The sequence below is a fragment of the Triticum dicoccoides genome, chromosome 2A (genome assembly GCF_002162155.2).
Source record: "Triticum dicoccoides isolate Atlit2015 ecotype Zavitan chromosome 2A, WEW_v2.0, whole genome shotgun sequence".
Taxonomy (NCBI): Eukaryota; Viridiplantae; Streptophyta; class Magnoliopsida; order Poales; family Poaceae; genus Triticum; species Triticum dicoccoides.
Window position 1 is genome coordinate 15527562 of NC_041382.1, and position 12396 is coordinate 15539957.

At 44.1% G+C, this 12396-nt stretch overlaps 1 long non-coding RNA gene across 1 annotated transcript; it reads left to right on the forward strand.

The window, feature by feature from the left end:
- Nucleotides 1–9725: 9725 nt before the first annotated feature.
- On the forward strand, nucleotides 9726–10146 carry LOC119358666. Its single transcript, XR_005172270.1, has 3 exons — nucleotides 9726–9764; nucleotides 9880–9995; nucleotides 10083–10146. It is a non-coding gene; the product is annotated as an uncharacterized LOC119358666 (long non-coding RNA).
- Nucleotides 10147–12396: the final 2250 nt, after the last annotated feature.

The following is a 12396-nucleotide window of genomic DNA, read 5'->3' on the forward strand; positions in this document are numbered from 1 at the left end:
TCTGCCACCGGCGTCTGTCGCCCCGTCCACCGGCGACCGTGCCCGGCACCGCGCCCCGCCGCCTCCTCCTCTTCCCGGCCAGATCCGGCGAGGGTCCGGCCGGATCTCGCCGCCCCATCTTCTCCCACGCCTCCGGCGACCCTCCGGTGAACCTCGTGCAACGGGCAGATCTGGATCCGCCGCGGATGAACAGTAAACCCTAGGTGGTTTTTCTTCTAAATCCCTAAAGTTTCAGATCCATGTGCTCATGTTCATAGCATCGTATCTCCTCATCCGTAGCTCCGATTTGGGCATATAGCATATCAAATTGTTCTTCTCAGAGAGTACATCATTTCTTTCCATTGCATCATTTTCGTTTGAGATCATCTTGATGCCCGAAATGCTGTTAGAAGGAGGCTACTTGAGTTAATTATCAGATCTGCTACTCCATTTAGACTTTTGTCATTTTTGCCATGATTATTGTGTGCATGATATGCCCATGAGCTCTACATATGTTTTGTTAAGGGTTTTGCCATCTATCCAGAGGTGCAACACATGTATTTTTGTGATGTGTGTGGTGACTAGCACAAGCTTGCGAAGTGAGGCACTTGGTAATTCTATTTTCAGGGACTTAGCATTTCCACCAAGTCCTTGAGCTGTTTTGTTCATGATGCCATATGTTCATGTTGTTTCCTAGTGATTCGTGCCTCTTTTGAGGATGATCAGTAAGGATGTTTTGTTAATCTTGTAGTGCTCTATCCATCCATGTCCTTGTTTGCAATTATGGAGCACCCTAGCTTGAGTCAATCGAGCTCTACTTTTGCTACTTTGTGAATCTGGGCAGATTGTCAACTTGTTTGCAATTTTGCCGATGATGTTATAGTTGATCCATGCATGCTATGTTATTGTTCTTGCCATGCCTAGCTTGCATTTTGTGTATTATTGATGGATGTATGCTTAGCTTATCATGACTTGCTCCGTAGTGAGTGCATCGAGCTCGTAAACATGCCTACTTGAGATATGTTTCAGCATGCTCCAGTTTTCACTAAGTCTGAAAACTGATTATGTTTTTGCCATGTTCACATGCTTGCAAATGTATTTTGTGATCCCTTTTGGCTCAAGGTCACTAAGGGACTTTTGTTAAGCTCTTTGAGTAGCTCCATGCCATGCTTTACTTTACCATGTTCAGGTCCTGTAGCATGTAGTTTTGTTGCTCCAAAGAGTGCTATCTGATCTGAAATTCCAGACAAGTGTTAATTTCACTAAGTCTGAGATCTGTTTACCATATGCATTTTTGCCATGCTTGTTTGAACCTGTTAATGGATGAATTGGCTGTAGCTCAGTGCTAGACTTTTGTTAAGCATCTTGAATGCATCCCTGTCATGTATTTTGATGCCATGTTTGGGTGCTGTAGCATGTTCATCTCATTGCATTTAGATGACTACTTGCTGTAAATCGCAGACCGGTGTCATTCGAATCGCTTGCCATTTCCAAACCGTAACTCCGATTCCGGTGATCTTTATATCGTTTTCAAGCGATTTCATCTCATATTTCCAGTGGCACTCTTGGATTTCCAAGTTGAGGCCAGGGTCATGCATTCCTTGTCCAATCATGCATATGCATCGCATACCGTATCTCGCATATCATACCATGTTCATGTGTGGTTTGTTTACTATGTTGTGTGCTTCCTTTCCGGTGTTTGCTTCTTCAGGTTGGTTCCGGTAACGTCGTGCTTGTGAGGAACTGTTCGTCTATGTCCGTTTGTCTTCTTCATGTACTTGTTCTTCTTCCTTGCGGGATCTCAGGCAAGATGACCATACCCTCGAAATCACTTCTATCTTTGCTTGCTAGTTGCTCGCTCTTTTGCTGTGCCTATGCTATGATACCTACCACTTGCTTATCATGCCTCCCATATTGTGAACCAAGCCTCTAACCCACCTTGTCCTAGCAAACCGTTGTTTGGCTATGTTACCACTTTGCTCAGCCCCTCTTATAGCGTTGTTAGTTGCAGGTGAAGATTGAAGTTTGTTCCTTGTTGGAACATGGAGGTGTTGTTCCTTGTTGGAACATGTTTACTTGTTGGGATATCACAGTTCTCTTATTTAATTAATGCATCTATATACTTGGTAAAGGGTGGAAGGCTCGGCCTTATGCCTGGTGTTTTGTTCCACTCTTGCCGCCCTAGTTTCCGTCATATCGGTGTTATGTTTCCGGATTTTTGCGTTCCTTACGCGGTTGGGTTATAATGGGAACCCCTTGATAGTTCGCTTTGAATAAAACTCCTCCAGCAAGGCCCAACCTTGGTTTTATCATTCGCCACCTAGCCTTTCTCCCTTGGGAGTCGCGCATCCCGAGGGTCATCTTTATTTTAACCCCCCCCGGGCCAGTGCTTGTCTAAGTGTTGGTCCGAACTAGAGTCCTTTGCAGCGCCACCTCGGGGAAACTTGAGGGCTGGTTTTAGTTGTACGGAGCGCTCATCTAGTGTTACCCTGAGAACGAGATATGTGCAGCTCCTATCAGGATGTCGGCGCATTGGGCGGTCTTGCTGGACTTGTTTTACCATTGTCGAGGATGTCTTGGAGTACCGGGATATCGAGTCTGATCGGAACATCTCGGGAGGAGGTCTATTCCTTCGTTGACCGTGAGAGCTTGTGATGGGCTAAGTTGGGACACCCCTGCAGGGTTTTGAACTTTCGAAAGCCGTGCCCGCGGTTATGGGCAGATGGGAATTTGTTAATGTCCGGTTGTAGAAAACCTGAACTTGACCTTAATTAAAATGCATCAACCGAGTGTGTAACCGTGATGGTCTCTTTCCGGCGGAGTCCGGGAAGTGAACACGGTTGTTGGAGTTATGCTTGACGTAGGTTGTTTAGGATCACTTTTTGATCATAGTTCTCGATCGTGCTTTGCTTTCTCTTCTCGCTCTCATTTGCGTATGTTGGCCACCATATATGCTAGTCGCTTGCTGCAGCTCCACCTCATACCTTTACCTTATCCATAAGCTTAAATAGTCTTGATCGCGAGGGTGTGAGATTGCTGAGTCCCTGTGGCTCACAGATACTTCCAAAACCAGCTTGCAGGTGCCGATGAGTCAGTGTAGGTGACGCAACCAAGCTCAGGAGGAGCTCGATGAAGATCTTGTCCTTTGTGTTGTTTCGTTCTAGTTGATCAGTAGTGGAGCCCAGTTGGGGTCGATCGGGGACCGTGTCGCATTTGGGGTTCTTCTTTTATTTTGGTTCCATAGTCGGACCTTGATTGTAATTGGATGATGTAATGCTTTATTCATGTAATTGTGTGAAGTGGCGATTGTAAGCCAACTATGTATCTCCGTCCCTTTATGTATTACATGGGTTGTGTGAAGATTACCTCACTTGCGACATTGCTTTCAATGCGGTTATGCCTCTAAGTCGTGCTTCGACACGTGGGTGATATAGCCGCATCGAGGGCGTTACACCTTGTCCCTTCACTGGCTCGATGTCTACATGTAACTTGACCCTCTCCTTTATGTTTGAGTAGTTATATTTGTTCTCGAGGATACAGATGAACTCTTTTATGATTAGAACGATTATTTTCCAAGCGATCCAATATGATGTGTTCATGTTCGAGTTAGTACCCTTCACGAGTGTTGAGAGGAGGCCTCGCTCCCACTACCACCATGATTGGCCATGGAGCCACTACTGTCGGTCTAAGGGTTAGGATGTTGAGGTAATTGGAGGTGATAGTAAAAGCCTCAATTCCTCACCGCTGCAATTGATAGGGGAGCACAGGTTAACCCACATCTGGTTAAGTCCACGGGGAAACCCTTAATTTGACCGTCTGTGATAACTGGCGTGGGAGAAGCTATAGTTGGTGGCGTATATGGCATCAAGTCTATGTTAGAGTAGAACATGTTCTGTATAGGGAACCGCACACTTATGTATATGAAGGATGGGTAGAGGACACGACAGAGAGCATTTGCTCCGCACTTGTTTCGCAAGTCATATTGATGGTAATGACTTCGAAACACTCGAGAGCAGTTTAGTACTCAAGCACCGTCTCTACTAACTTAGTCTCTTTTTATTACTATTTTTTACCTTATTGTTCATAGTATAGTAAACACCCCTTTTATCATGTTTACCTAGCAACTTATACAATAGGCTAATTTTTAAACTCCGGTTTGGGTGCGTACGTGACTGCGTTAAGTGATGACATAGTTGCAGGGTTTGTGGTGCCTTCGTATCAGCACCGTGTGTTCAACACTTTTCTTATCATGAAAGTGCTAGAACAACCATGTGCACTTGCGGGTCATCACACGGGCGCGCGGTGTCCAGTTGGAGAAGCGGATGCCTAGCTTGACTGCCATGATATTTCCCAAAGCAGTGATGGCAATGTCTCTATGATGTTGATGATGGAAGGTGATGAAGAAATCTCCTGGGTAGTGGGGAACGACAACGAATAACTCCTTCTCGATGCGGGTGCGTGACTAGATGGTGTCGGCGATGTTGGCGACAAACACGGGAAAACGACGCCTACCCATGCAAACAATTTCAAGCTTTGCAGGTGGGCCGCCTGCTACTCCAAGGCGGGTGTGGTCGCCATGACCACGACGCTCTCCATCAGGTGGTATGGAGGGTCCCCAAGGCGGGGCATGGCTGTCGGGGGTGCGAGGTGCTGTCGGACAGGAGGGAAATGTGTCGATGTTGCGGTGGGGTGCGAAGCGCACTCACAATCCTTGGCCTTGTGCCCACTTCTGGAGAAGAGATTGCATCTGATGGGGTCTCGGCAATTGATGGCAATATGTCCCCTTGTATGGCAGTAAAAACGGCGCCGCTTCTCCCTCTTCGGTCTTGAAATCGAGCAAGGTTGCACACCATGAAGACCATCTGGATGGTAGTTGCGGCTTGAATGCGCGATGCTGCTCTACAAGAAATATGTCAACTTATGACCTTCTGTCAGTGACCCTCGAAGAATTGGTCATAAATTTATGACCATTTTAGACCAATTGGTTAAAAGCTGTCTGGGGGGCTCCAAACCCTAAACCATTGCAACCATTTTGGTCAGAAAGGTCATAATTTCCTTACACGAAATGGTCATAAAGCAAACAGCGCTAGTCCGCTGCCTTATTTCTAGTTGTTAACGACCAATATAGATGGTCATAGCCTTGTAAATTGTGGTGGGTTGCGATGACTAGGCGCCATCTCATCAGTTTTGCCTATGTGTCATGTCCATGTGGCAGTTTTTGCCCTAGGTTGTGAAGCAACCTATATTTCTGTCATTCCCAAAATTCTCAAAAAAATCTCATAAATTCTTTGGGTCATATCTTAATCAAATATGTTAAAATCCTTCCTTGTCTAGTTCAAAACTAATTCAACAATATTCATTTTCCTATTCTGTTCACAACAACACTTTATGAAGGAAGTGCTATTTATATATTCTTGATTGCCCTCAGAATTTTTGGGCACTCTTTTCTATCCAAATTATTACCGCATGACAAAATTCAGCTCCATTTGCCTAGCAAATCTTCCTCGGCAAATTTCCAAAGTTTTTGTCCACCTAGAAGCATTGTGAAGGAAGTACCTTTTTTATATCTCTAAATGACATGAAATTTATACAATTCCTTCATATGCCCAAATTATCAACCTCCTCCAAATTGCAGCTCAGTCAAATCATCTATGTGAGCCCAGGTTCAATTTATATTTTATGGCCAAATTGGCAGGTTGCAAAGCAAGTGTTATATAGACCCCTCCTATTACCCTCAAACTTTTCGGGCACTCTTCCATACTCAAATCATTGCCACATGATAATATTCAGCTCAATTTTCCTAGTAAATCTTTCTCGGGAAATTTCCAAAGTTTCTACCTCGAGAGAAGCTTTGTGAAGTAAGTACTATCTAGGCTTACCCAAATGATCTGAAAATTTACCAGCGCATGACCATACCTAAGTAACTTACCTACACCAATTTTGAGATCATTTCATTCATCCAATCTCTCTCACTAGTTTTCCCAAGTTTCTGTCAATAGAAGATCATTGTGAAGGAAGTACTTCTTTGGCATGTCCAAATGGTATCAATTTTCTACAATGCTTTCCTATTCCCAAATAACCATCCTCCACAAAATTTTAGCTCACTCCATTCATTATTTTGAGCCCAGCTTCAACATTCATATTTTTGTCCAGCGTGGTACTTTGCAAAGCAAGTACCACCTAGGATCCTCCTTTTGAGCTAAAAAATTGTGAATACATTCTCCTTAGTAGATGATCATCCTCAGCCAAAACTCACGCCCATTGGCCATGTGCATTTCCCGTACCGCTAATCAAACACTTGGCTGCTAATTCATGTTTGAGCATCGATCGGTCTCCTCGTGAGAATCTTATGTTGTAATTTTCTTCCTAGCACCAACCTGGGGAGTGCCCAACCCACTAGACATGCCTAGGCCGCCCAAAACACATGGCAACATTACGGTCACGCGGTGACCACGCGACGGGCATGCGAGTTTACGCGCTCTAGAGTTGGGGCCCTCGGTCACCGCCCAAACCTCGACGTATCGCCACCAAACCATGTATTTATGATTAAATAGGTCCTTATGTAACTAGAAATGATTTTTGGAAAAAATAAATAGCAAACTATGAGGCAGCTGCAGTTCAAATTTGACCCGCTTCTAGCTGAATCGGCGGAAATTTGTCTTTTTCACGAGAGGTGGATCAAAAAAATTCCACCCAACCATTTTGTCAATTGTGCATTAAATATGGCCTAGTATTTTATAAAAATGATTTGGTCCAATTTTGCAACAATTATTTGGTAGTTCCTTCACAAAAAAACCTCCTTTTTGGCACTCGAAAAATGGAAAATGGTTTTTTTGTCCAACGAAAATGAAAACTTCATTAGGCAACATTGTTTGCCATTCCAATATGCTCCCGTGTGCACAATATGAGATCATTTGAACAAACTATGCCATGAATGTGGCCATAAGATTGATCATTTGGCTTGAAAGCCATTGATCTCCACACATGATAGCTCGTTTCTGAGAACACTTTTTAAAAATAATTGCCATATTACAAGTTTGTTATTTTTCCTAGGAACTTGGCCACATATGATGACACAATGTGAAGGTTTCCCAATTTTTTGATTTTTTTGAATTTTTTATGCCCGTTTCAAAATGCGGTCAAAACGGCGGGAATGACCGTTCCTAGCTAGTGGTTGAATATTGGAATTTTTTTGGTGTTTATATGATTAAATAGATACTTATGTACCTAGAAATGATTTTTGGAAAAAATAAATAGCAAACTACAAGGCAGTTGCAGTTCAAATTTGACCCGCTTCTAGCTGAATCGGCGGAAATTTGTCTTTTTCACGAGAGGTGGATCAAAAAAATTTCCACCCAACAATTTTCAATTGTGCATTAAATATGGCCTAGTATTTTATAAAAATGATTTGGTCCAATTTTGCAACAATTATTTGGTAGTTCCTTCACAAAAAAACCTCCTTTCGGGCACTCGAAAAATGGAAAATGGTTTTTTCGTCCAACGAAAATGAAAACTTCCTTAGGCAACATTGTTTGCCATTCCAATATGCACCCGTGTGCACAATATGAGATCATTTGAACAAACTATACCATGAATGTGGCCATAAGATTGATCATTTGGCTTGAAAGCCATTGATCTCCACACATGATAGCTCGTTTCTAAGAACACTTTTTTAAAATAATTGCCATATTACAAGTTTGTTATTTTTCTTAGGAACTTGGCCACATATGATGACACAATGCGAAGGTTTCCCAATTTTTTGATTTTTTTTGAATTTTTTATGCCCGTTTCAAAATGCGGTCAAAACGACGGGAATGACCGTTCCTAGCTAGTGGTTGAATATTGGAATTTTTTTGGTGTTTCTCTGATTAAATAGATACTTATGTACCTAGAAATGATTTTTGGAAAAAATAAATAGCAAACTACAAGGCAGTTGCAGTTCAAATTTGACCCGCTTCCAGCTGAATCGGCGGAAATTTGTCTTTTTCACGAGAGGTGGATCAAAAAATTTTCCACCCAACCATTTTGTCAATTGTGCATTAAATATGGCCTAGTATTTTATAAAAATGATTTGGTCCAATTTTGCAACAATTATTTGGTAGTTCCTTCACAAAAAAACCTTTTTTCGGGCACTTGAAAAATGGAAAATGGTTTTTTTGTCCAACAAAAATGAAAACTTCCTTAGGAAACATTGTTTGGAATTCCAAGATGCACCCTTGTGCACAATATGAGATCATTTCAACAAACTATGCCATGAATGTGACCATGAGATTGAGCGTTTGGGTTGAAATCCATGAATCTTCACACATGATAGCTCATTTATGAGAACACTTTTCTAAAATAATTTCCATATTACAAGTTTATTATTTTTCCTGGAAACTTGGTCACATATAATGACACAATGCGAAGGTTCTCCAATTTTTTGATTTTTTTTGAATTTTTTATGCCCGTTTCAAAATGCGGTCAAAACGGCGGGCTTGACCGTTTCTAGCTAGTGGTTGAATCTTGGAATTTTTTTGGTGTTTCTCTGATTAAATAGGTACTTATGTACCTAGAAATGATTTTTGGAAAAAATAAATAGCAAACTATGAGGCAGCTGTAGTTCAAATTTGACCCACTTCCAACTGAATCGGCGGAAATTTGTCTTTTTCACGAGAGGTGGATTAAAAGTTTTGACACCCAACCATTTGGTTATTTGTACATTAAATATGGTATAGTATTTTAAAAAAATAATTTGATACAATTTTGCAACAAATATTTGGTATGTTCTTCACGAAAAAACTCATTTTGAGCACTCGAAAAATGAAAAATGAATTTTCGTGGAAAGAAAATGAAAAGTTCCTTATTACTATTTTGTTATTTTTTTCTTCTAAAAACTAGGTCACATTTGATGACATGATGAGAAGGTTTTTCATTTGTTTCATTTTTTCCAATGTATCAGGTCAAGTAAATAGCTAAGATGATCTAACATCTTATTTTCAAATTTATCACAACCAATTCAATTGGTCATAATATTGTATTGCATTCTGATTGGTCCGTGGACAAGGCACACGGATCATGCACAAAACACCATTGGATCTTCCCGGATCCAACGGTAGCCGTCGCTCCTCGCCTCCCCCACCAACCCCACCTGAGGCGAAACCCTAGCTGGCATCTTCCATCCACCCCCCCGCCTCCTTCCTTCCTTTCTTTCTTTCTTCCTCTCCCCTCGTCCCCCTCAGATCCCCCTCCCCCGATCCCACCAGCCGGCGGCGACCTCCCCGCATCCATGGCCTCCCCGCGCCCATCCTCGCTGCATCGCCACCCCGACCCCTCCCTTCCCCACCGCATCGCCACCCTCAAGCCACCTCCCTTCCCTAACCCTACACCCGTACCTCAACCTGTGCCACAACCTGTCGGATCCCCCTTCTCCGCTGCCGCTCCCCCTCCTCTCCCCTCAACCGGCGGCCAGATCCACCCACTCCCTCTCCCCACCCACTCACCGAACTCCCTCTCCGTCGCCGCCATTTAGGCCGGCAGCCATCTCCGGCGCGCAAGGCGTCGGTGACCAGGAAGGAGGCATGGAGATGAGCTTCGGGGGCGGAGGTGGAGGGGAGTCCTCGTCGTCGTCCACGGCGTCGATATAGTTCAGCGGTGCCCATCCCCCTCCCCGCCTCCCACCCCCCTCGCCGCCGCCTCCTCCTTCCTCCAGCACTACGTATCCAACCTCGCCTCTCGCTTCGCCGCCCCGCGCTCGCCGCCCCGCACTCTGGTCTCAAGAGCTCGCCAGAATGGTCGCCCACAGGGTAAGCTCCTCCTCCCTCTCTCTTCCCCGCCCCGCCGTCCTCCCCCAGTCCTCTAGATCCGCCGCGCCGTCGATCTTACCCCCATCATGGCTGACCTCTCTGTGTTTGCATGCAGTTCCACCAGTACCAGGTGGTGGGTCACGCGCTGCCGACCCCCGGCGATGAGCAGCCCAAGATCTACCGCATGAAGCTCTGGGCCACCAACGAGGTTCGCGCCAAGTCCAAGTTCTGGTCAGTCTCCTCCCCCGACCTCGATCTTCCTCGCGCGCTGGTTTCGTCGGTGCTTATGTGTTTGATTGTTTGGTTGTTTGCGCGCAGGTACTTCTTGAGGAAGCTCAAGTAGGTGAAGAAGGCCAACGGCCAGATGCTCGCCATCAACGAGGTATATCACTTCTCTCCAGTTGCCATGATCCGTGGATGCAACTTTAACTGTGCTGGCTGGTACTAACTGCCGTGGTTGTGCAATAGATCATTTTAGGTACCGTGTTGGTCTTGTGTATGGCGAAGACACTTGATTTTAGTTGCTGCATAGGGAGATGTATGCAGTGTCGCAGTGTTCTAGCTTTAACCAAATGGTAGAATAATATTGTTTTTGTGGATCGTGCCGAGGTTTTGGTGGTTTCTACTGAAGGTCCTTGGTTCCTTACTAGGTCATGTATATTGGTCGTGACCTCACTTGTATGTTAGGTTTAGTTCGTGTGTTCTGTGATGTTGCTGAAATAGGGTATTTGGTAGATTTATACCATATCATGTAAGTTGGTTCTGGCCTCATTCGGTGTGAATTTAAATTGAACGAGCCGCTCTCTTAAACAACACTGCGACACTAAGTTCACTTTGCTCTTGTCTTGTTATGTAATAAGTGTTCTCAGTTGGTATCAAATGCGGTACCTTGTTCACCCTGATTCTGTTATGTTACAAGTGTTTTGAATTAAGTCCATAAATGATTGTTGTCCAGTGCACACAGTAGCACTGCAAAATGCAAGTATGCTGATTATTTTTTGAAAACTCTATATATTATTTCTAGCATCTTATACATGTAAAAAGAGAGTTAGAAAATGTGAATTAAGTGTAACCATGAGCTTTGTTTGTTCTTGTACTCTTTGTATGTTCCTGGTCGCCACCACCGACTGCGAGCGGGGGTCCTGGTCCTCTCCCTCGTCGTCCTCGGCGGCGGCATCGCGGCTTGGCGCCATCGCCGTGCCCTGCGTCAATGTCACGATCAGCTTCACGGATCACCGTCTTCACGGTACGCACGCACACATTTCTGAAATCCACAGTCAACAGTTTGGTGTACGCGCTGACTACTGAATCATGAGACATGCGTGTGGTTGTGCTTGTGTAGAGGTTGGTCGAAGAGGGCTGGAGTTCATGCCGTTCCTGCTGTCCCTGTTCGTGTTCCTCTTCAGCACCTCCTAGTTCATCTTCGACCTCATCCTGGTGAGATTTCCATCCAACCCTCCCCGTCCCCATGGTGCTCTTTCTAGTTAGTACTCGTCCGAGAGAGTTGCTTGGAGTAACTATACTCAAGATGCAGTCGCAATAAGATTAGTTGCTTGGAGTATTTAACAAGACCGAACAAGATTTAACTTGTCAAGATTTAACAATATTTCTTAGTAAAGCTGAGTAGAGTATATATTCTGAACATGAAAGCATAAATATTCTCAGCATAAGTACATGATTAGGAGTATCATGCTTCTGAATATCTCCAAGCTGGATATTTCCATTAAACATGTTTCTGAATACCTCCCATATATATATTTCCGTTAGTCTGCTTAGTGCATCATTAAGATTATAAGCATCATTTTCATTGAATCCTAGTTACATATTTGTGTGTACTCAAGTTGAAAATGGGACTTGGAATAATATGCAAGTTTCATCTTTTCTATTGCAGTGAGTGGGTCGGTTATGCACTGGCAGCATCCTTGCTACTAGCGGTGGGCGCGATGGTCCGGGCCAAGCAGAGAAAGATAGGTGAGATATGCTCAAAGGTGATCATCGACAAGTCCTCGGACAAGATGACGACGGAGAGTATAGTGGAGGCACAACACATCATGGAGAAGGTGCACGAGTACGTCAAGACGACGAACGTCATGATCCTCACGCTATGGTCCATTATTCTAGCCCGGTCACCAAAGGTATATATCATTGCACACTAGTCTTGATCATTGACCATCCTTTGTGTAATGTTGGGGTACCGTCCGTCACATATGGTTCTGGACTATAATGTTTTGTGTATTGTTCATTGTTTCAGTTAAATTCAGTCCAAATTCAGTCCAGGAGTACTCCAAATTTAGTCCAAACACAGTACAGACATTGTTTTGGTTTCCTTGTACTCCAAATTCATTCCAAACACAGTCCAGGAGTATAAACAATTTTACAGATTCAGTCCAATTTCACTTGTGCAGGAAATTCACCTGTGCGGCGGCGAGGGGGGGGGGGAAGGAGCAGCATCGGCAGCCCTGACAGAGGAAGCCATGTTGCCGTTTTGTTTGTTCCCAGCCTTGCCTATGGTTGTCTTGCCGTTTTTTGTTCCCACGCCTTGACTATGGTTGTCCAGCGAGTCCGGCATGTCGTCATTTTCTTGTAAAGCAGTATTGTATCACACTTGTAGAGCTCGTTACACATGTAGATC